Consider the following 21,669-nt stretch of genomic DNA (forward strand, 5'->3'; position numbering starts at 1 on the left):
AGTCTTTCTCACGCGTAACGCTTTCTAACCCAGAGCTCCGAAGTATTATCTTGGTGTTTCTCGATCTTTGGGGGACACAGAGGGCACCTGAGAAGCCAGGTTCGCCAGCCTCGCCCACAGGGGCTCTGAGCGTGGTTTCAACCCAGGCCGAGGTCGCTCCAGGATGCCTCAGAGAAGGACCTAGCAAGGCTGAGTGCTTCAGGGGAGGGGCACTGTCCATGCTTGTCTGTGCTCAGTGACCGCGGGGTGCGTCTGGGCCGCACGGGGGTGTGTCGATTATCTCATGGGTGATGAGCCACAGAAGTCTCGCCCTCAGATGTGAAGGCTGGTCCAGCGCGGCCCTTCCCCGGCTGACGGAACTTGAGCAGATGGCCTCCCTGCCCTGAGCCTGCTTCCGCATCGCGGGATGGGGACATCGGCCTACGTGAAGGTCTTTTTCAGTCCTCACTAGGCTGTGAGATGAAGCGTCTAGGGACCGTGTGCGGGCAGCTGCAGGTATGTGCCTGTAACCGGCAGGAAGGGGCGGAGGAGACCACAGGGGACCCGCTGCCCCGCGAGCCGCTCTCTGGAGGAACCCTGTTCCGGCCACCAGCCGCCCCTCGCTCAACCACGTGTAGGGTTCCCCCCACACAAGGGGAAGCGGAGCCCAGCAGGCCTTCCTTTCCCTGTTCTCCTCGCTCCCGGCACGTTAGCCTTTGTGGGTCTACACCCTCGCTGGACTCAGCCTGCGCTCTTGGGGTGTTTCAAGCCAGACGGGTTGTGGACACTGCGTGACACCGGGAGTCGAAATGCTCACATTCTAGTCTGGCTCCGCCGCTGACGAGCTTGGGGCAGGTGACGTCACCTGTCTGACTACAGTGTCCCAGGTACTCGGGTGGGGGGCGTGCATATTCGTGGTTATGAGCCTGGAGCCCAGAGAGCCCAAATCAGCATCTTTTGGGCCAAATACACAGAATGCGGTTCTAACCTCAGGGCTGCTGAGACAGGGGGTCTGGAGCCAGGTACAGACACAAGAAATCGGGGGCAGAGAGCACTCTGTAGGGGAGTCTGAGGTCCTCAAGGGCTTTCCTGGCGCTCGGCTACAGTGTGTCCCTCATTAATCCACACAAGCGCGGCTCACCTCTTAACCTGCCCCCGGCACCGAATAGGCAGCCCGCTTTGCGTGGGTGCAAACACTCCCTCCTGTTGGTGTTTGCTTGTGAAATTGAGCTTTTGCCATCAGAGGTCTTTTCCTGCTATTTGGGCATCAAAGCACGTGAACCACCATTAACAAGAGGGACCGAGTCTATCAGGAAAGTCGTGGGGGCTCAGCACAGATGCAGCCCATTTGGGGCAAACTTGGGCAACGCCATGGCCAGATATTTGACACCTGCCACATCGCTTGAGCTTAGGGTGCCCGCCCTAAGTCCAGCCCATGAGTTACGTGTGCATGGAAGCCGTGTTCCCTGAGTCCCAGGAGGATGCCAGGAGCTGTGTCATGTTCTACGCTCTCTGGTCTCATCATGGCGCATGGGCGACCATCGTATACTGTTACGTCCCCTTTGCTACACGTTATTGTGACTTTGTCACAATATTATTCTTGTTTTCACAGACGTCATTTTATAGCAATAGTGATACAAACAGATAGATGTTTTTGAGCATTTCTGTGTGCCGAGTATTAAAAGAAACGCTTTTCATGCATTGCCTTATAGCCACACTTTGAAATAATGCTTATCACCCTCACTTACATAGAAGAGAAATAAAGACCAAAGTATGTGAGTGCCTTTGGGGGAAGATATTATTTTGGCCAATGGAGAGGCTGATACATTAGCTCGTTTTGCTTCAAGAAGAAGCAAAAATAAAAAAGTTAGGGGAATCACAGGTACCTGAATCACCCAACCTCTAACATTGGCTTGGAAGGAACCACTGCTTTCCTTAACACAGTTCTGGAAGAGGGGCTTACGCTCAACTGCCATTTTGTGCTGTGAGCTCTGCCGGGGCATCAACCCTCCCAGACTCCTCTGAGGCCAGCCTCCCTCCCCGCTGCCGCAGATGGGGGCACGGGATGCTGGAAGGCCAGGGCTTTCGCCATTTCTGAGACCCAGGGGAGGACACTTCCTAAGGCACATGAGCTCTTGGCTCCCGTGGAAACTCACCGCCGTGAACATCAGCAGACTGCTTGTGAGGAGAGATCATGTCCAAGGAGCCGCAGATAATGGACAAATCCAAATGTGCTTCCGATCACTCAAAACCCAGTCTAAAGGGAAAAAGGAAGGAACCCAGCTAAAATTCTGGCAAGAAGACTTTTCAAAAGAGAATCACAAAATTACAAACCGACTCACTGAGCTAAAGCGAGTGGGTTGGCCTAGAATGTCTCCTGGTCTCTGTTAGTCTTGTCCCCGCTGGAACGTCCTGGGAGTGGGGATGGGCCTCAGGGGACCTGGAGTCTCCGTGGCCTCACATGCTCAGTATACACACAGCTGCTAAAACATCAGGGCCATCGATGTGAGCGTCCGCCCTGAGCTGCTGCCTCCCGTGCTCAGAAGTGGGGTGCGGCCACCCCCAGATGCCCTCCAGCTCAGCCAGGCATCGTGGGCCCCCAGGTCAGGGTGAGGGGAGCACATGCCTTGCATGGCGGGGGGGGGGGGGGGACACCGTGGCCGGTTTCTCTGGCCGCAGGCTCAGGGACCTCGTGTGCGTCCCTGGGGTCCATCACGGTGCCGGTGGGGACACAGAAGGTCTTTCCATGAGACACCCTGAAGCTTCCCGCTCTACCTTCTCCTGTCACACCATTTATTGTGTTCCCTCGTCCTGTGCTAACGAGGATCCTTGAAAAATGACCGGCATGGTAATGATCTACGGAACTTACTGTAGGTAGCAATTAAGTCTGGCTAAGGGCCAGCCTACGCTGACACATTAAAAGGTCTCCAGGCCGCGATTTATGAACACAACTCTGCCGCCTCATTTGTAGCTGAGGCCTTTCTCTGGTTCCCGCTGAAGAGGTCTGGCCTCGGAGGGAGTGATCTCCAGGCCTCCCCCAGCGTCAGCCTGCTCACCAGGCTGCCCAGACCACCTTAGCCCGGCCTTCCCGGCCTTGCGGTGTCCTCACGGCCCCTGCTGGCCTCTGTCCGTGTGACGTGTGGGTCAAGGTTTCCGTGTGGAAAAGGCACAAGCCGCTGAGGAGACGTTCCGTACGTAACGCCTGGGATGGTTCTCAGATGTGGTGAAAATGCTCTGGGGACAAGACCTGAGACTAAGTGCTGGCATCTCACTGTCCCAAACTTCGTTGGCCGCTGGGGGTGGTGGACATTCGGCTCTGCTGGGGCACGAGGACCAAGCTATCTGGGGGGCAGCACCCTCCACTTAATCACGTCTCACTCATCCAGCCTCTAGCCGCTGCGACACTGCTGAGGAAGGGAAAGGACTGAGGAGCCCAGACGTGGCCTAAGACCATGCGACCCGCTCGCAAGTTCACAAGCAGATGAGAGATGCCCAGGTTGTCCCCGGGGCCCGCGTGCCCTGCTGGCCGGTTCCACTCGCTGACATCGCATTAGTCAACACTCAGCCCCAGACTGTGCGTTCTCTTCCCTCTGAGATGGCTAATGGTTTTGCGTCCCAAGACCAAAAGCAGAAGCGTCCAGGCCGCCTGAAGGTGATTCACACTCATCTTCTTGGAGGCCTGGGTTTACTGGGCGCAATCTTGCTGCAGCGGTCGGTGGAAGAAACTGCAGAGACGGGGCCTGGCAGGCCAGGCGGGTGCAGAGGACACCTGGGGACAAGGAGTGGGATGGCTTCTTGTCGATGTCATTGTGACTGCCGTCCAGTGAGTCCCTGAAACCCCCCCTCACACCAAAGATGTTGGCAAGCGTGAGGCCACTGAACACAGAGCGATGACTTTGGGGGAAATAACTAAGTATCTCTGCGACCCAACTCAGCTCCAGCACAGCCTTCCTCAAAAGTACCAGGTGGGGCAGGGTTTATCTGTGGGACATTTGGTGCCGAAGAACAAACAATGCGTCTGTGAGTGTGTGTGCTATATAGAACCTTCTGGGATTATGTTCAAGTCCAGGAAGAATGGCTCAAAACGTGACTGAGATTGATTTGCACCAGCAGGCTGAAGAGATAACCGGATCAGATTTTTGTTAATTTGGAGAAGGAACAACATGTATTAGTTTTTCGGCTACGGTCTAAAGTTCTTTAGAGTTCGCCCTTGAGATGAGTTTCCAGAAAGAGGGAAGGATGTGGAAGGTGACAAGACGGCCCCCATCTCCCTGTGTGACTTTCTGGGAAAACCGAAGCCGCTGACTGGAGAGGGAATGGGGTGTCCTGGGGCCAGCGTAAGGACCCCTGTCCTGGGGCACAGGTGCCTGGGTGCATCCAGTATGGAAGCCATCAGTCCATTGAAACCCAAAGATTGCTTTTGTTTCGTTTTGTTTACAGCTTTATGAAGGTATGCTTTACAAAGAAGTAATTGTACATATTTAAGTCACGCGACTTGAGGTTTTCATGTACATATGCCCTGTGAACTAATTCTCGAAAGCCAGCTCATTAACATATCCATCGTGGAAATAGTTACCTTCTTTTTATGCATGGGGGTGAGAACACTTAATCATCTACCCTGTTAGCAAATGCCAAGAATGCAATACCATATCATTAACTCTAGTCACCCGTCTGTACATCAGATCCCCAGAACTTAGTCATCTCATAACTGAAAGTTTGTGCCCTCTGGCCACTATCACTCTATATCCTTTTTCCTCCAGCTATTGGGAACCAACACTCTACTCTCAGCTGCTATGAGTTTGCAGGATTTCAGATCCCGTGCGTAAGTGAGATCGCGTGGTATTTATCTTCCTGAATCTGGTTTATTTCTCTTAGCATAACGTCCTCCAGGTTCATCCATGTTGTCACAAATAACAGATTTTCCTTCCCTGTAAATGTTTGATGCTGTTTCATTGCAGATGCATTTATTTACTGATGGATGCTTAGGCTGTTTCCACACCTTGACTATTGCGAATGTGCTGCAGCGAACATAGGAGCTCAGGTACCTCTTGGAGATCGGGTATAATTTGGTTTGGGTAAATACCTGGAAGAGAACTTGCTGGATGATAAAGTAGTCCCATCTTTAATTTTTTAAGGAGCTTCCATACTGTTGTCCATAATGGCTGCTCCCACTTACCAACACTCTACCAGGACTCCTTTTTCTGCGCTTCCTCCCCGATATCGATCCTTCGCCTTTAGGGACTCACCACCCTAAGGGGTGTGAGGCTACCTTGTGGTGGTTTTGCAGTGCATTTCCTGATGGTTAGTGATGGTGAACACCTTGTCATGTATCTGTTGGCCATTTTTACATCGTCGAGAGATGTTTAGTCATGTCCTTCGCTCATTAAAAAAAAAAAAATGTTTTCCTATTGATATGTGGTAGTTTCTTACATATTTTGGATATTGACCCCTTATCAAATATATGATTTCTCCCATTGCACAGATTGCCTTTTCACACCGTGGTTGTTCCCTTTGTCGTGCAGAAGCTCGAAGATGTTTCCTAAGGCTGAGACTCCTGAGCTAAGAATAGAGCTATTTGAGCTTTAACTGGCATCCTACTGAGAAGTTGAATCAATGGTCAGTGTCTGAGGCCACGAAAAGTGTCAGCTAATGGAGTATCATAGGGGCTCTGCCTTTAGGGTATCTGTGTACTCAGAGAGACTTCATCTTCAATGACCGTGAGGCAAAGAATGTCTGAATAATTTAAAACGGGCCTTGGGCATGCTGGCAATCAGAAAACAGGCCGGTCGCCTGCCTATATACTTATGGGGCGGGGCTCTGTGTTGCTCGGAGAGCAGAGACAGGACATCGGGGCTCTGAGCAGGGGGACACGAAAGCAGGAGGTGTGGTTTAGGCCTCAGTAGAATAGGCGTGGTCCAAACAGAGCTGGGGAGGTCCTCAACCTTAAGCTTAGCCCAACCATATTTAAACTCTGTAAATATCTCCAACCAGTGGAGATGCTAATGGGATGGGAAGAGGGGAAAATGGAGCAAGGAGGTTTTGACTCCGTTTCACCAGCTGTGGCAGGCAGGGACCAATGGTGGGAGCGAAAAGCCTTCAGAGAAACAAGCTTGGCCAATCCTCAGCTGGTAGCTGAGAGTCAGGTACAACAGACAGACCACCAGTTACTGAAAGGTGATCGGCGCACCTGTTCTCTGCATTCATTGTGTTGGTCAGGGCACACCCAAGAGCTTATCTTGGGAGAGGAGGCTTGAAGTTAAGGCAGATGCAGAAATAAACACACTAGCCTGGATAGCGAATGAAGGAAGTGATTCAGAGACAAGATCTAAGACCTTTAGGAAGGATACCGTTGACCCCACACAGTTTACGGGGACTGGTAGCAGGTGATTTCCAGTAATGGCACCGGGGAAGCAGAGATGAGTATTTTATGGCAGGCCCAACAAAGAAGATGCATAACTCGTGATCTGAATAGTAAAGAACGCTTGGGCAATTTCAAGGAACGGTACACATAATCCAGAGTGGAACACCGAGAGACACCTAAGAGATTAAGTATGCCCATTTGGCCCTGAGGCCCAGGAAGCGATTGACAGGAGGTTCAAATGTCTCTGTATGCCAGATCTAGGGAGGGTCTGGCTCTGAGTCAGGGCTGGTACGGGCAGTCCACCGTGCCAAGGACCTACAGTGTTTTCGCGGTAGATGAGTTTTGAGTGGCATAGCCCAAGCTTGAATTTCAGAGAAAAAGGAAAGGTCTCATTTGGACAGGCTTCTCCTGACACTATGTGTGCAAAAGTCACACACTCCACTCCTGCTCACATCCTGTTGCCCTGGATATAGTCACAAGGTCGCACCGACCACAAGGGAAACTGGGAAATGTAGTCTTATTTGGACTGGCCACATGGCCACCTGATTATTGGGGGTTCTACTATTGTGAGAAAACAGGAGTGCAAATATTATCGGGAACCAACTAGCAGTCTATACCACAGGTGCCCTTACGGTCCAGAGGGATCAAGATAAAACCTAGAACATATAAAATGAGAAGACAGAAAACCCACTGAGAACGATGTTACTTGAGTGGAACTTTGAGTGGCGTTTTGGTAATTTTTACGATGGCCGGCAACCAGCAGTTAAACTGTAGTGTTCAGATTGCTTCCTTGAAGTTAATACTTTTCTGATTGTAGAAACAATATTTCCTTGAACTTCATTTAGGAAATAAAAACGGAAAGTGTAGAACATCAAGTAGAACTAATAATTATCACACCATCAAAAGGTAACTACCTCTGGGGGCACCTGGGTGGCTCAGTCGGTTGGGCGTCCGACTTCGGCTCAGGTCACGATCTCGCAGTCTGTGGGTTCCGCGGGAGGCAGGTGCCGAGAGCGTCACCCAGGGAGGGGAGCCGGCCGCAGCCCTGCCCCCCTTTCTGCCAAGGTGGTGGCCGGTGAGGACAGGGGCGGCTGCGGCCCAGACAGGACGGTGGGGCCGGGACAGGCGTTTGCGAGCCCACCTCCCGTCAGCCCGTGGCCCACGGTCAGCACACCGCTCCAAGGGTGGGGGCCGACTGCCAGGGCTCTTTAGTCAAGTCTGCGCACAGCCTCACCCCTGGATGTCTCAGGCAGAACCCTGGCTGGCCGCTTCTCTAACGGGATCGCGTTGCCCTGGCCTCCCGGACTGCGTTCAATGTGAAAAGGGTGGTGCGCCTCTCTCTGCTTCAGAAACATACAGAAACATGTGGAAACATCACATTTTTCAGATCCAAAGCCATGTGCGCTGAATTTTCCCAGACCTGATCTTAATGTAGATAAAAGTGAGAAGCCCTGAGGGGGCGCAGGCTATAGAAACCCTGCATTGTCTGCTATAATTTAATCATCGTGGGCTGCAGAATTTCTTTGCATAAATTACAACCACAATGATAGCATCACTTTCACAAAAGGTGGCCTCCAGTCGATTCAACCCTCCGAGAGATGGCCGGGTTTTCGCCGCAGGGAAAGGAGTCACTGCCGTCTACAGGGCTGGAGATCATCGCTGGGGCTCTGGTGGTAGTCGGGGCGCACCTGGGGCGGTTTGCTGATTCAGCTGACGTGCCTTTTCTTCTCGGCGTGCGCTAAGCACTTGGTTTTTATTTTTCTAGGAATGAGGGGGGATTGGGAATGGGCCCCGCCCCCACGTCTGGAGGAGGCATGTGTCTCGGGTGAACCTCTGAAGGACAACAAGGTAGAGGAAATGTTTTCCTGACGATGCCTTCACTGGCCTATTTTTCCGCTTCCTCTCCTTTCCCCCACCCCTCGGGCAAAGGTGATTTTTATATTTCCTACGTTTTTAATGCTCTCGGGTCTTCTCGTACCTGGAAAAGCACAGAATCTATGCTGCTCCTGCCTCCCTTTCCCCAGCCCAAGCCCCCGAGAAGACAGGACCCCGGGAGCACGTTTTGTAAGCCTCTCTATTGAAGCGAGGCCTTTAGGCAGCCGTGCGTGGCTGCATTGTGGTGGTCCCCAAGTGCTCCGGACAATCCCTTTCAAAGAATAGGGTCGAGAAGATTCTCAGGACAGAGGCAGCTAATTTCCATCCTTGAGGCTTTATCTCACAAAGGAAACTCGATGTAAAGAGAAGAAATTAAGTCTGTGGAAAATTTGCTCCCCTTTCCAATGGCCTCAGGATGAAATGGAATCTTCTCCCATGTCCTCGAGAGAGGGATGCTTTTCCTGCAAAAATCTTCAAACCAACGTGACCAGCACACGTCACACCTATGTGTGCGGCGGGAGGAATGCAGAGGGAAAAACTCCATGGCTGCCAGCATCCAGTTGGCGTTTAATAAAGGTTAAGGGAACAAGTGAAAACTACTCACCATTGTCACTGCTGCTCCGAAAAGTAGTGATGATTAATTGAGGCAAATTTACAATCCCTTTCATAATCGCAGCAGTATGAAAGCCTTATCTTCTCTTGCATCACCATGGGAACCTTTGATGTTTATTCCTGGGGGCAAAACCGCCGACCGGCCCTCCTGTGTGTATGTGCACATGTGAAATGCAGCCCGGGGTCTAAAAGGGCTCTAACTGCATTGTGTGTATTCAGGGGTGGTCATGAGTCAAGGCACTTCCTGGGAATGATAGAGGAAATCTCAGATAATGCAGCCTTGCGTAATAAAAGTTTTCCTCTGGCTCTGTTTATATGTGTAAATGGGAGGGGCTGAGTGGAAGAGAAGAGTGACAATAAAGACAGTTAAGAAAGACAAGAAGTATGTACATAGCAGATGATTCCCCCCACCCCACCCCACCCCCCTTCAAATCGGATTATCCGGTTGCCTGCCCTCTAACTGGGCTGCGACGTCAGATCCTGGAAGGCCGCACGGAGAGCCAGATAAAGTCCCTGGTGCAAGGGTGTGTGTGCGAGTGTGTGTGAGTGTGTGTGTGTCTGTGCCCAGTTAACTCCAGGAGCCCTGCCCCGCGGCTGTGAACAATTACCCAGGAAGTAGCCCCTCTGACCACTTGAATAGAAAACCTTCCCGAGGAGAACCCAGCCTCAGGGCCCCTGTGGGGGCAGAAAGAAAGGCTTGACCACTCTCAGAAGGTGGCTTGGCTTAATGACCTCCGCCGGGTCTATCAGTACATTTCCATGTTTTACACCCTCCCCGCCTTCATTCCTTAGCTTAAGAGAGGAAAACCTATTGAAATGATTCGGTGGGGTTTCTCCCTTGTTGAAAATAAATCTCATCACTCCCTGAGGTCTGGGACGTCAGGGAAGTGATTAGGGTGGGCTTTGGAGCCAGGTAGGCCTGGGTGCTCATCCCGATTCCCCTGACTGCTGGCGCTTGGTCTTTTGTCCCTCTCTGTTACGTCAGCCTTTCTGGGGAGCATTTCTTTATCTGCAGAACAGGGGCGATGACGCCCAGTGATGCCCGCCTTGCTGGGTCGTACTGTTTATGTAGGAAAAACAGGTGGCACACAATAGAAGCTTAATAAAGGAACAGCAATTATTACTGACCTTGTGTGTGTATATCAATGTATGTAAGGTCCTTTGTCTTGACTGAAAGCAAGTACGTTCTCCTGGATTAAAGAGGAAAAAGGTCATAAAATGCCAGAGACCTACTTCCTTGGAACATCTGCAAAGCTTGAAATAAGGAGATAAGATAGCAGGGTCGAAGCTCTGCCACTAATTAGGTACGGAAGCTTAACGACCTCTATCACCTCCCTGGCTTTCCGTTGTAAACAGAGCTGTGTTCTAGATCATGCTAAACAGCCAGAGCAGGTGGAGGCAACGTGTGACAGAGGCCTCTGGGTTGGCTGTGCGCCCACCTCTCTGCCCACGGGTTCCTGCAGACCTGCCCCTCACTCCTCTCTGGAGGCAATGGCCGTTCTTTTCAACTTTCCCTTGTCTCCAGGCCACTGAAGGCAGGGCTCGTCCAGGTCCTCGGTCCTCGGTCCTCGGGAGTAGACAGCCAAGCCTTGGGGCGGTGGCCAGCCTGGCTCCAGCATGCCTCCCCCTGCACTCGGCATGCCCCGTCCCTTGACCTGGAGCCCCGGATCTCTACCTTCCAGGTCAGGAGTCCACACCTCCCAGAAATGGCCGCACTCTCCCCCGGTTGAGCCCCTGGGAATCAGCATTCCTCTGCTGACACTGTGGTTTGGCCCCCGACTCACTCCCCTCCCGGATCCTCGAGTCCTACACCCTTAACAGGAGACAGCAGACCCCAGGTTCCTTCCAAAACATTTTGAATCAGAGCCAGTAAGGACGCCCAGCCTGGCAGCCGAGAGGCGGGAAGCTGGTCACTCGGGGTAGCATGCCTTGGTGGCAGAGGAACTGTCTCCTCCATCCGTAGGGACCCAGAAGTCGGATCCCACAAGGAACAAAAGGGAGCCCGGGCAGCGTGAGCCAGGGAGGAAAAGCAGTCAGCGTAGATGGCGGGACTGAAGGTGACCGGCAGGCTGGGTCCCAGTGATAATTAGAGGCGGCCCAGCGGGCTGCAGCTGAGGCCCCGTCCCCGGGAGCCATTTCAATTGCAGAGTCGGTGGCGAAGGGCCTATTGGCCTGACTGTCGTCTCTGCCCGGCCATTTGATCACAGGGAAATAATAGCCCCGGCCTCACTGTGTTGGGCTGCCGTGAGGACAATGACCCGCCGTGAAAGGAGTTAAAAAGATTCTGGGGAAGGGAAAGGCTGGCCCACACGGTGGCAATTCAAGATCTTTTGGACGCTGTTAGCTCGTCCTTTAATTAAGCCCCTCGTCTCCGGCTCATCCTGCAGAAGCACACCTGCCTCCCATCTGCCACCCAAAACGGGGAGCGGGCGAGTAGCTTCACGCCGTTACTTTCAGAGTTTTGCCGCGGCCCACGGTGACGTGTCGAGGGAGGCGCCCGCAGACTGGCCTGCTCCTTGTCTTTCTTCCTTGCTCGGAACGATTCTATGGAAACCACATTAGAAAGTGTGGGGGCCAAGCAACTCCATGCAGCAAAGGGAGAAGGCCGGGAACAGTATTCATTCTGGGAACATCAGGCACGCTACCAGCTTTCCGTGCGAGGCATGAACCCCAGGGTCCCCGCGATTTACTTAGTCTCCGTGTCATCCCCCCAAACTACATCTGTGTCTGAAAGCTGGAACACAGCAGAGTTTCCTCTACCAGACGATTTTTGTTTTCGACGGGTGATACACGCTCAGGGCCTGTGACTTAGGGTCGTGTCACCTTCGGAACAGGCCGGTTGTGTTGGCCGTGGCCGTGGCGGTGGCGGTTGCTATTTTAGGCTGTTTGGTGCTTATTCCGCTCTGCAAATGGTTCCCATTCACCAGGCCTGCTATGGGCATAAGGCCCTGTCCTGCCGGGAGGCGGCAGGATGCACCTGTCTGCACTCCTGGAAAACTTGTCTTTGCCAGAACTGTGTTAGCTCGGTGCCAGTGCCCACCCCCGCCCTACAGATGTTGGTGCATTCGCAGGGAGGGAGCCTGAATGTGCTGGCTCCCTCTCACGCACAGGCCTGCTGTCTCCAGATCTAAGGGAGCAGCTGCAAACCCAGCCCAGCCCGACTTGCTTCCCCACCGCCTGCTGCAACCCTAGAAAGGCCAAGCTGCTGTGGCGGCTGGCTCCTGAGGACCAGCCCTTCCCTACTGCGGTGCCCAGTGGAGCACCTGGAAGCTGGGGTCCTCCTTGATGAGCTCAGGATACAAAGAAAGTGCAAGTCCGAGATCCCTGTCTGGAAAAATGACTGTGCCCTGAGAAGCTAGAAAGGGAACAGCAGGACGTGGTTCTCCTCCCCACCTGGGAAACTGCCCCCCCCCCGATGGGTTCACCCATTAGACACCTGCTCCTTCAAGGCTGGCCCTCTGTCTGTACGCACTTCTCCAGGCTGCCGGCCCCGCCCCCGCTGTCTGCCCCGCCCCCTCACGCGTGACCTGGACACGCCCCTCCGCCTGTGTCCTTACGTCATCCCTGACGTCCCCTTTCGTTCAGCACCGCTCTGCTGGCTCAGGACCTCCACGGGGACCCCTGTTCTCTGATCGTTTGATTATTCCATTATCGGCCCAAAGCTCACTGGGTCTATGAAGCTGAGAGAGCGTTTTTATTATATGGTTTTAACTATTTAGAGAAAAGATGCCTAGGCTCAGATCTCCGCTGTCGAAAGAAAAAGGGAGAGTTAAATGCAATTCCAATTTGAAATTGAATTTCAAGCTTGCAGTGCGACCTTGAAAACAAAACTATGATTCGATTGAAGGTATTCAGGAAAATCTGCAAATTGGATAAGCTTCGTGATTTTTAGCATTTCAAATAGACTGTGAGCCCTTGTTGCCACGAATAACTGTTTTGGAGACTGTGGGCTGATGGTTGTTATCTCTCCTCTCAGACAGGCACAGGTACCTGCCATCTCCCAGAGTGGGTCTAATTTGGTGGCTGGGGGGAGAAAGGAAGAGAGAGAGAGAGAGAGAGAGAGAGAGAGAGAGATCCACCAAGAAAAAGGTCTGGCTTCTCAAATGGCACATAATGTGCCTGTGAAATAGAGGAAGAGAACAGAGACAAGGAATTTTCTCACATTCAGGTGGGACCTCTTTATGTCCTGTGAGAGGTCTGCACCTTTCCACAATGAAACAGAGGGCTCCGTTTCACAAATCACACACACACACACACACACACACACACACACACACCCAGGTTAGGAGGGTACAGAGGGTTCCCGGAGGAAAGGGACCACATCTGGCCAAGCTGGGGTTCTCCAGGGTCCTGCGGGTGGATGGGGTCTCGCACTGGGCTGGCCTCACGGCTGTGTGGGGGTGTGACCGTGCCAGACCCTGACCCAGCCCTTCCCTCTCCCATGTCCAGCAGGACTGCTGTGCCCGCGACACATCCAGAGACCATGGTGCGAGATCCCCGGACCTCCCGCCTTCCTCCTCCACTCACTTCCCAATCCTGCTCACTGTTGGCCTGCTTGTTAAGACTTGCTGTTTTCCACGATTCCTTCTATCCCTCCCTTCACCTCATGCTCTATCGCTTTTCTCAGCATTCGTTTTGGCAGCTCAGGCTTTTATTCCCAGTTTTACGATCGTGATTCTGAAACCTTTGTATCTCGCTTATATCTCCCTGTGGAGTCCTGAACACTCAGCTTCAAAGCCCACTGGCCAGCTCTGCCTGTGGGCACCCAGGCCCCTCAGCCTCCAGCATCCAAACGGATGGAGCTCCTGTGTTCTCTGCTCCTGACCTTGTCCTCCACACCTGCTGCTTCCCCGTATCGCCCCACCTTTGGTCAACGACATCCCCGTGATTAGCCAAACTGGAAACCTAGTCCCTTCCTACATGCACCCCTTCAATTTATTGAGGTGGTCTCTCTTCTGACCACTCACTGCTCAAGTTCAGGTCTGCATTAGTCCTGCCATTGTGGCTGCAAAGGCGCCTTCTGGGCTCTGGGTCACCCCTACCTCCGGGTCGCCCCTCACCCTCCAGTCTGTCTTCCCCCTGCCTTCAAACTGATGTTTCGTAATTGAAGCTTGAGTTTTCCAGCACATATGGAATAAGTTCCTCAGCCTGTCCCTCGAGGCTCTGCGTGCGGGCTTTTACACCAGTCGTGTACCTGGGTAGGCTCCCACTTACCCAGGCCCTCTTTAAGCCCTGCACCCCATGCCCACGACGCTGTGCTCAGGCTTGGCAATTTGGAGTGGCTTTCCTGTCTGCTTGGTAGAATACATTTTCAAGCCGCCTTTAAATGTTATCTGTGCTACCGCTGTTTAATGCATGCCATATGGTATATTCTATGTAGTATATGCTATGTGGTCTGTGTTATGTGGTATATGCCATATACTATGCTCTATGGAATATGCAGTTGGAGTTTGTGAATCGAAGTAAAAGGCTCCCCGCGAGCCTTCACTTCCATCTCCAGCGCTGGATGCCCTGCCCTTTCTCCTGTGCAGCTTAGCGTGGCTCAAGGTAAATGGGCTGGGTGCCACACATTGGGATGGTTCCAGAAGCCTCTGTGTGACTGTTGTCTCAGGGCCCGGGATCAAGCCCCAGTCCAGATTCTTCCTCTTGCCAGGGGGATGGTGTGTGCACAGCCACCATTGTTCCACAGTAGGCTACGTGCTTATTAGCTGTAACGACACAATTAGTATTGTTACTTTGTTCCTTTCAAAGCACTTCTCCTTCACTTTCTTATTCAGGACCGTGGGTTTTATGCTCATTACACAAGTGACGGGAGAGAGCTTCCGAGAGGAGGGCTTTTTCAAGGCAGCGGTTAAACCCCACGTTCCCCCGACCCCGTCTATCTTGTTGGAGAACTGCCTCCTTTCTTCCTGCCTCTCCCCTCCCCTTGGCCCTCTTCCCCCTGGTTCTCCCTACTCCTGCCCCGTCTCCAGCTGCTCTGAGACCTTTCCCTTTCCCTCACCCCACACCACGCCTTCCTCCAACCGGCGCCAGGTGCCAGGTGACATAAAATGCAGAAATATGAGGACACGGCGGGTAGACAGAGGCCAGTGGGCCACCAGAAGGGACCTCCTCTCCAAAGTCCCCCTGGGAGTTATCAGCTTGCACACCTACACGTAGGACCAGCTTCACTCTGACTCACCATGCCTTTTATGTAATATTAAAATATTTTTAACGTTTTCATTTATTGTTGAGAGACAGAGGGAGACAGAGCACGAGCGGGGCATGGGCAGAGAGAGAGGTAGACAGAGAATCTGAAGCAGGCTGCAGTCTGTGAGCTGTCAGCACAGAGCCTGACGTGGGGCTCGAATTCGCAGACTGCGAGATCATGACCTGAGCCGAAGTCAGACGCTCAACCGACTGAGCCACCCAGGTACCCCTTTTATATGATATTGACTTCACATTTGTTTTTGGCGTCTTGACCGAAATAATGTGTAATAGTCATAGTTGATGCTTCCAAGAGGTTTTGACGACACTCATTTAAAATCACTAATTGAGGGGTGTCTGCGTGGCTCAGTCGGTTAAGCGTCTGACTTCGGCTCAGGTCATGATCTCGTGGTCTGTGAGTTCGAGCCCCGTGTCGGGCTCTGTGCTGACAGCTCGGAGCCTGGAGCCCGCTTCGGATTCTGTGTCTCCCTCTCACTCTCTGCACCTCCCCCGTTCGTGCTCTGTCTCTGTCTCAAAAATAAATAAACATTAAAAAAATTTAAAAAAACATAAAATCACTAATTGAGAGAGGGTTGATGTAAGGCGTAGATACAAATGCAGCGTGATACTGTGCAACGTTGGTCCAACTTCAGTGGGAAAGAACCACCTGGGAGACTTTTTGAAAAATGCGATTGGCCTCATCTCTAGCGGTTGTGAGGGAGTGAGTCACAGGGGTGTCAAGACAACGCTTCCCTTTATCCAGCTTTCTGGCCGGGTAATTGACAATAAAAGTTGTATACATTTAAGGGGTACAGCTTGGTGGTTTGATGTACGCATTGTTGACGGGGCTCTCACTCTGAAAGTCCTTTTTGGGAGTAGCATTGACTTTATGCTCAGACGGACCCGAGTTCAGATCTGAACTTGGCCGCATACCACCTCTCTAACTTTGGAAGAATCATTTGAAATTTTTGACCTCGAGTTTTGGTTTCCTTTGTTTTATTTTCCTCTTAGAAAATACGGAAGAATACTTGCCTCAGGGGCTGTTGTCCAGATTCAATTAAATCAATTAACGCAATTGGTTAAATCATTAATCGGAAGGTATCCGTCGTGCACTGGTGTTCGTATAATTTAATTTAATTTAATTTGCTTTTTTCAAACAATAGAGTGAATGTCTTAGGAAAGCATAACGATCCATACAGGAGGATATTGTAATCCATTGAGAAATAGGCAAGTTTTTCTCTTCCGTTTGAGAAACACGTGCTCCTAACGTATCTCTATCACAGGCAACTTTGCAGAGATCACTCTAGGCCGTGACAATCATCCATATCACCCATTTTTTTTTTAATTTCAACTTTCACAATGTGGTAGACGTGGTGCCTGAAAACTCCAGAACCTCCTGGCCATTCTGGATACACGACTACAACCACATCCGCGTGCACGGCTGAGGTCCCAAGAAAGGACGCAGCCACCGCAACCAGAGTGAAGAACAAAGTGTCAGCGCGCTCGGAGTTTACCCGGCCGTGCAGGTGACAGGGACGGTCTTGCAGTTTACACATCAAGGGCCCTGAGTGTAATGACTGGAGGAGACGGAAGTTGAAAGCTGGAGTCTGAACTCACTCTCCCCTCCCGGCCCACCTACCCAATAAAGCTGGGTACTGGACGGGATACACCTTAGTGAAAAGTTCGGTGGGAAAACCCTGCCCGCCCTGCTCAGGGGTTTGACAAGGATGCCAGTCTGTCCCTACCTGAGATGAGGGTTCAGTGAAAGGAGCGGAGGGTGCGGAGTCCCCTGGACAGCCCTCCCTGGGAGCCCACCTTATGGGGGGCTGGGGCCCAAACAGGGATTCAGAGTGCAGCACCCAGAACGCTTGGAAAAAGCAAATGCAAGGCCGCTCTAGAAACACCAGGGCAACCACAGGAAGCCCACCAGCCCCAAATCCAAAGTTCATAAAAAAAGAAAGAAGAAAGAAAGAAAGAAAGAAAGAAAGAAAGAAAGAAAGTCATTAGAAAAGACAACAAGTGCTTAAAACCAAAAATAGAACAGATTTTGGAGAAAAAAAATGAAACTGCTAAAAAAGAAAAACCATCATCACTGGAATTAAGAAAATTAGAACGAGTTGGAGGCGCCCGGGTGGCTCTGTCGGTTAAGCGTCCGACTTCGGCTCAGATCATGATCTCACGGTTCATGAGTTCAAGCTCCACGTCGGGCTCTGTGCTGGCAGCTCAGAGCCTGGATCTGGTTTTGGTCTCTGTGTCTCCCTTTCTCTCTTCCCCTCCCCTGCTTATGTGCTCACTTTCTCTCTCTCTCTCCCAAAAATAAATAAACTTAAAAAAAAAAAAGGAAAATTATAATGAGGTGAATAGCACATCTGACACACGGAAAGAGAATCTGTGTCCGGGAAGATAGATTGGAATCATTCGTCGCATATGCGTGGAGCAAAGAGCTAGGAGCTGTAACTCCGAGGTTACACCCGCCACCTGTTGGAGATAACCTGCCTTGTAGCGAGAGGACCCAGGGAAGAGAACGACAACAACAACGACAACGACCACGACAAACGGAGAGACGATATGGGTAGAAATAACGAACGCGTATTTTCCACAGCTTTCGAAAGCCTTGTGTCTGCGAATCGGGAGTGTCGGGGAGTCCTAGAAGGATGCATTCAAACAGACCCACACCACAGCGACATCGCATGGGACCAAGGACAAAGACATGATCTTCAAAGACACCGGAGAGAAAAAGCAGACCGTGTACAAAGGAAGATGGTGGCATTTGCAGGGACAATGGGTGTGACAGTCGACTTCGGGGTGGTGCTCATGGAGGTGGAGGTCAGATAGGCGGCCCCTGATTGCCTGTGCGCAAGTAGTTGTCGAGGACGCCCCAAAGGGCCGGGTAAGCAGTCCCTGCTCTTTTGCAGAGTCCAAAGGTTAGTGACATCTGTGCTCATTCCTCAGGAGGAGGAGCCCAGCACCCGCTCTGCCTCTCGATGGCCGTGTCTTCCCTGTGCTCCCCGTGGGGGACGTTGATGGCTGAGGGTCACTCCGGGAGCCCACATGATCAAAGAGAACATCAAACCTGACTCCCTCCAATGAAGAACACCTTTTAGGAACAAAGACGAGGGCAGCATGCCTGGTAATGTATGGATCTCTGCGTAGAAGTGTGTAGAATCGTAAGAAAATTGTATGACGATATTAAATTGATGGGCTTTTAGTCCCCCCTGAAATTATGTTCCTTTCCAGCAGTTACTTGTAAGGTGAGGCCGTGAGGCTTGTGGTGCCAGAGAAGGAAAGAGCAGACAACCGGGTGAGGACCAAGAGAGCTTATACACTCCAAATGGAAATGTTGGTTTTCTTGATCTCCTTCCCCAGACTTAGTTTTGGAAGTCAGGCTTTGTAGAGAGAAGAGGTTGTCAAATTTTCAGTCCCCCTTTCTGCATATCAAGGCTTAGATCTGACCACAGCATTTTCTACATGTTGGTCCGTGGGGGTTGGTGAGAGAAAGAAGAAAATGCGGAGAGAGACACAGAGAGATAGAGACAGAGAGAGAGGAGGGAGAAATAAGGGACAAGGGGGAGATACAAAGGGGGAAAGAGAAAGAGAGACAAAGGGTAAGAGAGAGGAAGAAGGAAAGATAGATGGAGAGGAGGATGGAGGGAGAGAGAAAGAGAGGGAGAGGGAGAGAGAGAGAAAAGGAGACAGAGAGAGAGCAGGAGGGGAAAGAAAGAGAGAGGGAGAGAGAAGAGATTGGGAGTAAGGCCCGTCAGGCTGCCCAGGGGCCCTGGAAGAAGAGAAGGGAAGTGGGCGGGTGTCCTGGGCCGGATGGATGAGAGGGAAGGTGCAAGAGAATTAGTAGACTAACGTCACAACTCCTTGCTCAGGTGTTTGTGCGACTTGTTTTATTGTGCCTTGTCTTTAATATCACTCCTCAAAGAAACCTTCCCCGATCTTCTCACGTAATACAGCGCCCCCCTTCCTCCCCATTTCTTATGTTATTAAACTTTCTTCGTCTTTAGGCACCATCTGTCTTCTGTTGTCTGTCTTCTCGTCTATGCGGTCTGCCCTGGTTCTCCCAGTAGACAGCAGCGTTCATTAAGCCTCCCCAGAGCCTGGGCATGGCACACCACCGTGTTTGTCTGGTCATGAACCAGGGAGAGCTCAAATCCCATGGCGCTTTCCTCTACGGGGTCTCCAGGACCGTAGCGGAAGACTACCTTACAGGGTGTTTCACGAACCAGGAGAGGGGAGCCATGTCGCAACCAGGCCAGCATGTTGACGGTTGACCAGAACAGCTGCCCACGTGGATGACCCTGAAGGGAGGCAGTGATGCAAAGGTTAGAAAGTATAAGCAACACAGAGCATGCCCGGTGTAGACCAGGTCGAATGAGGATTAGCTGTGCACTCTCAAGGCCGTGGGAACCCGATCCGGAATCCACAGGGCCTCCATTTTTCTGCTACATCACAAGTACTATCATAATTAGAAATATAATTATCCCCTGGGGTCTCTGAACATCTTACTTCTCCCTCACCAAATAAAGACATATGCATGTCGCATTAATATTAAGGAATAAACACTAAATTATAAACGGAGCAGAAATGATAACACGGTGGTGCGATGTCTGCAGATTTTTACGGTCCCTGAGGTACGCCCCTCTAGAAAGAACACAATCGTCTGGCTGTTTAAAAATATTCACAATTCTTTGTTAATCCGGTTCACCATGCCCATATAGGAGGAACACTGGAACAGAGAGTGTATTTAGAATTCTACGCGCCCCATTCTTCCATTGCATTTCCATTAGAGACACCATTTGTCTTGTGCGTTTTATCTCCTGGAACATTCTCGCGTGTGCTGTTGGAAGATAACACCGTTTTCGCGTCTCTCGAGTTGCTGGGTTTTACTCTGCGTCTGCTAACACCCGTAGGTGTATGTAATCTCACCGTAGCAGGATCTTGTCACGTCTTGTTGACTAATTAGCCCCTCACTCCAAATCTCAGCAGCTGTGAGTTCAAGTGTTAAATGGTGGGGCAGTGAATCCAAAAGGGAGGGAACAAGGACAGTGTTCAGGAACTGGCTGGGAACTCCGCGGCTGGATTTTCCCCCATGCATGCCAGGTGCGCATCCTGGTTATAGACCCTAGTGGGCTCAGCCCTGAGCCACAGCTATTGTCCAAACGTAAGATTAGGAACCAGAGCATACGTGGTGAAGGAGAGCAAATTCTTCTAGCTTGGTATTCACGGAGGGGAGTGCAAAATGCGGTAATACAATATATAATATAATATGATATAATATAATATAATATAATATAATATAATATAATATAATATAAATGTATTTGTTTATTTGTCTACCATGTGCCAGACACTGGGAAAAATATTGGGGCCATAATGAATCATAAGACATGTTTCTTGCTCTGAAAGTACGCAATCTGGAGGGAAAGAGAGACAAAGTAGCCTGTTAGAGGATGATATGGTGAGGGCTGGGAGAGAGGCCTTCTCAGGAGCCCTGAGGACTCTGAGGAGGGGTGGAATCGGCAAAGGTGACCTTTGAGCTGTGTGACGATCAGCTAGAAGAATGAAGAGAACTGAGGCAGGACCGGAAGCACAGCCTAGACGATCATAGAGGGCCACCCAGTCCACGGTGCAAGCGTGGGCTTCCACCGAAGGACTTGAGGAACTATTGAAAAGATTCCAGATGGAACGTCCAAGGGGAACCTTGAGGATGACTCCGTGCCTTGATGGTTGTGTTCAAGGATGGACTCAATGGGGGAGAAAAGTGAGATTCGACAAGTCGAGGGAACTCTTTCAAAGGAAAAGAGACACTGAAGGTCTGTGCTAACATACGGATGGTTGAGTCTAGGGTAATTTAAGGGTAACAGTAGTGGGATCAGGAGGAGTGAAGGGGGCTTGGAGTCTAATTGGGATACCTTGTGCTGATGCTGTCATTGAATCATAGAATGTAGAGAAAAGACAGCCTTTAAAGACGACATCGTGCTCTCCGTGTGGGTCAACTTTAGTTGAGGTGTCCCTGAGACATTCAGCTGGCCACAAGGTCCTAGAGCCCCAGACCTGGGCTGAAATGTAGGCACAGAAATCAGAAACTTTCCAGAGCAATCATAAACCAGGGGTATAAACCATGAGAATAAAAGGAGTAAAATCCTAGGAATAATAAAATTTAAAGAAAAGAGGAAGAAAGAGACCAGGGAGGCAGATTGGAAGCCAGTGGTTGGAAAGGCAGTAGGAGATCCAGAAGAGAGAAAGGTCACAACAGCGAAGAGCAGAGATTGCCTTGGAGAGATGTCCTGGAAAGCAGCCATTAGACTAGGAGGACCCCATCCCTGGACTTGCAACTCAGAGGTCTCAGGGGGACTGTGCACGACGAGTGTCAGTGGATTCAAGGGTAGGCTGAAAACTAGACAAAAACATGCTTAGAGGGAAAGAGACAGGGTCTTGTGGAAGGTCTTGAACTCCAGGCCAGGAATCCAGACTTGGGTTCATTGCTACCATCACTGGCAACATAGAGCCACTGAAGGTCCTTGGGCTGAGTGTTGACGTGCTCACAAGAACATTTTGAGAAGATCAGTCTCACATAAATGAGCGTGCCTTGGAAGGGACACGAAGGTTGGGGACGCTGGACTTGGAGGTCGGGGCTGTCCCACAGTCCA

General features: G+C 51.3%; 1 long non-coding RNA gene across 1 annotated transcript in view; it reads left to right on the forward strand.

Annotated features, from left to right (window-relative positions):
* Positions 1–21,669, forward strand: part of LOC131484308 (uncharacterized) — a 104,355-nt gene that overhangs the window by 19,759 nt on the left and 62,927 nt on the right. The gene's annotated exons all lie outside the window — the stretch shown is intronic.

This window comes from Neofelis nebulosa, chromosome 9, assembly GCF_028018385.1.
Source record: "Neofelis nebulosa isolate mNeoNeb1 chromosome 9, mNeoNeb1.pri, whole genome shotgun sequence".
In the NCBI taxonomy this organism is placed as follows: Eukaryota; Metazoa; Chordata; class Mammalia; order Carnivora; family Felidae; genus Neofelis; species Neofelis nebulosa.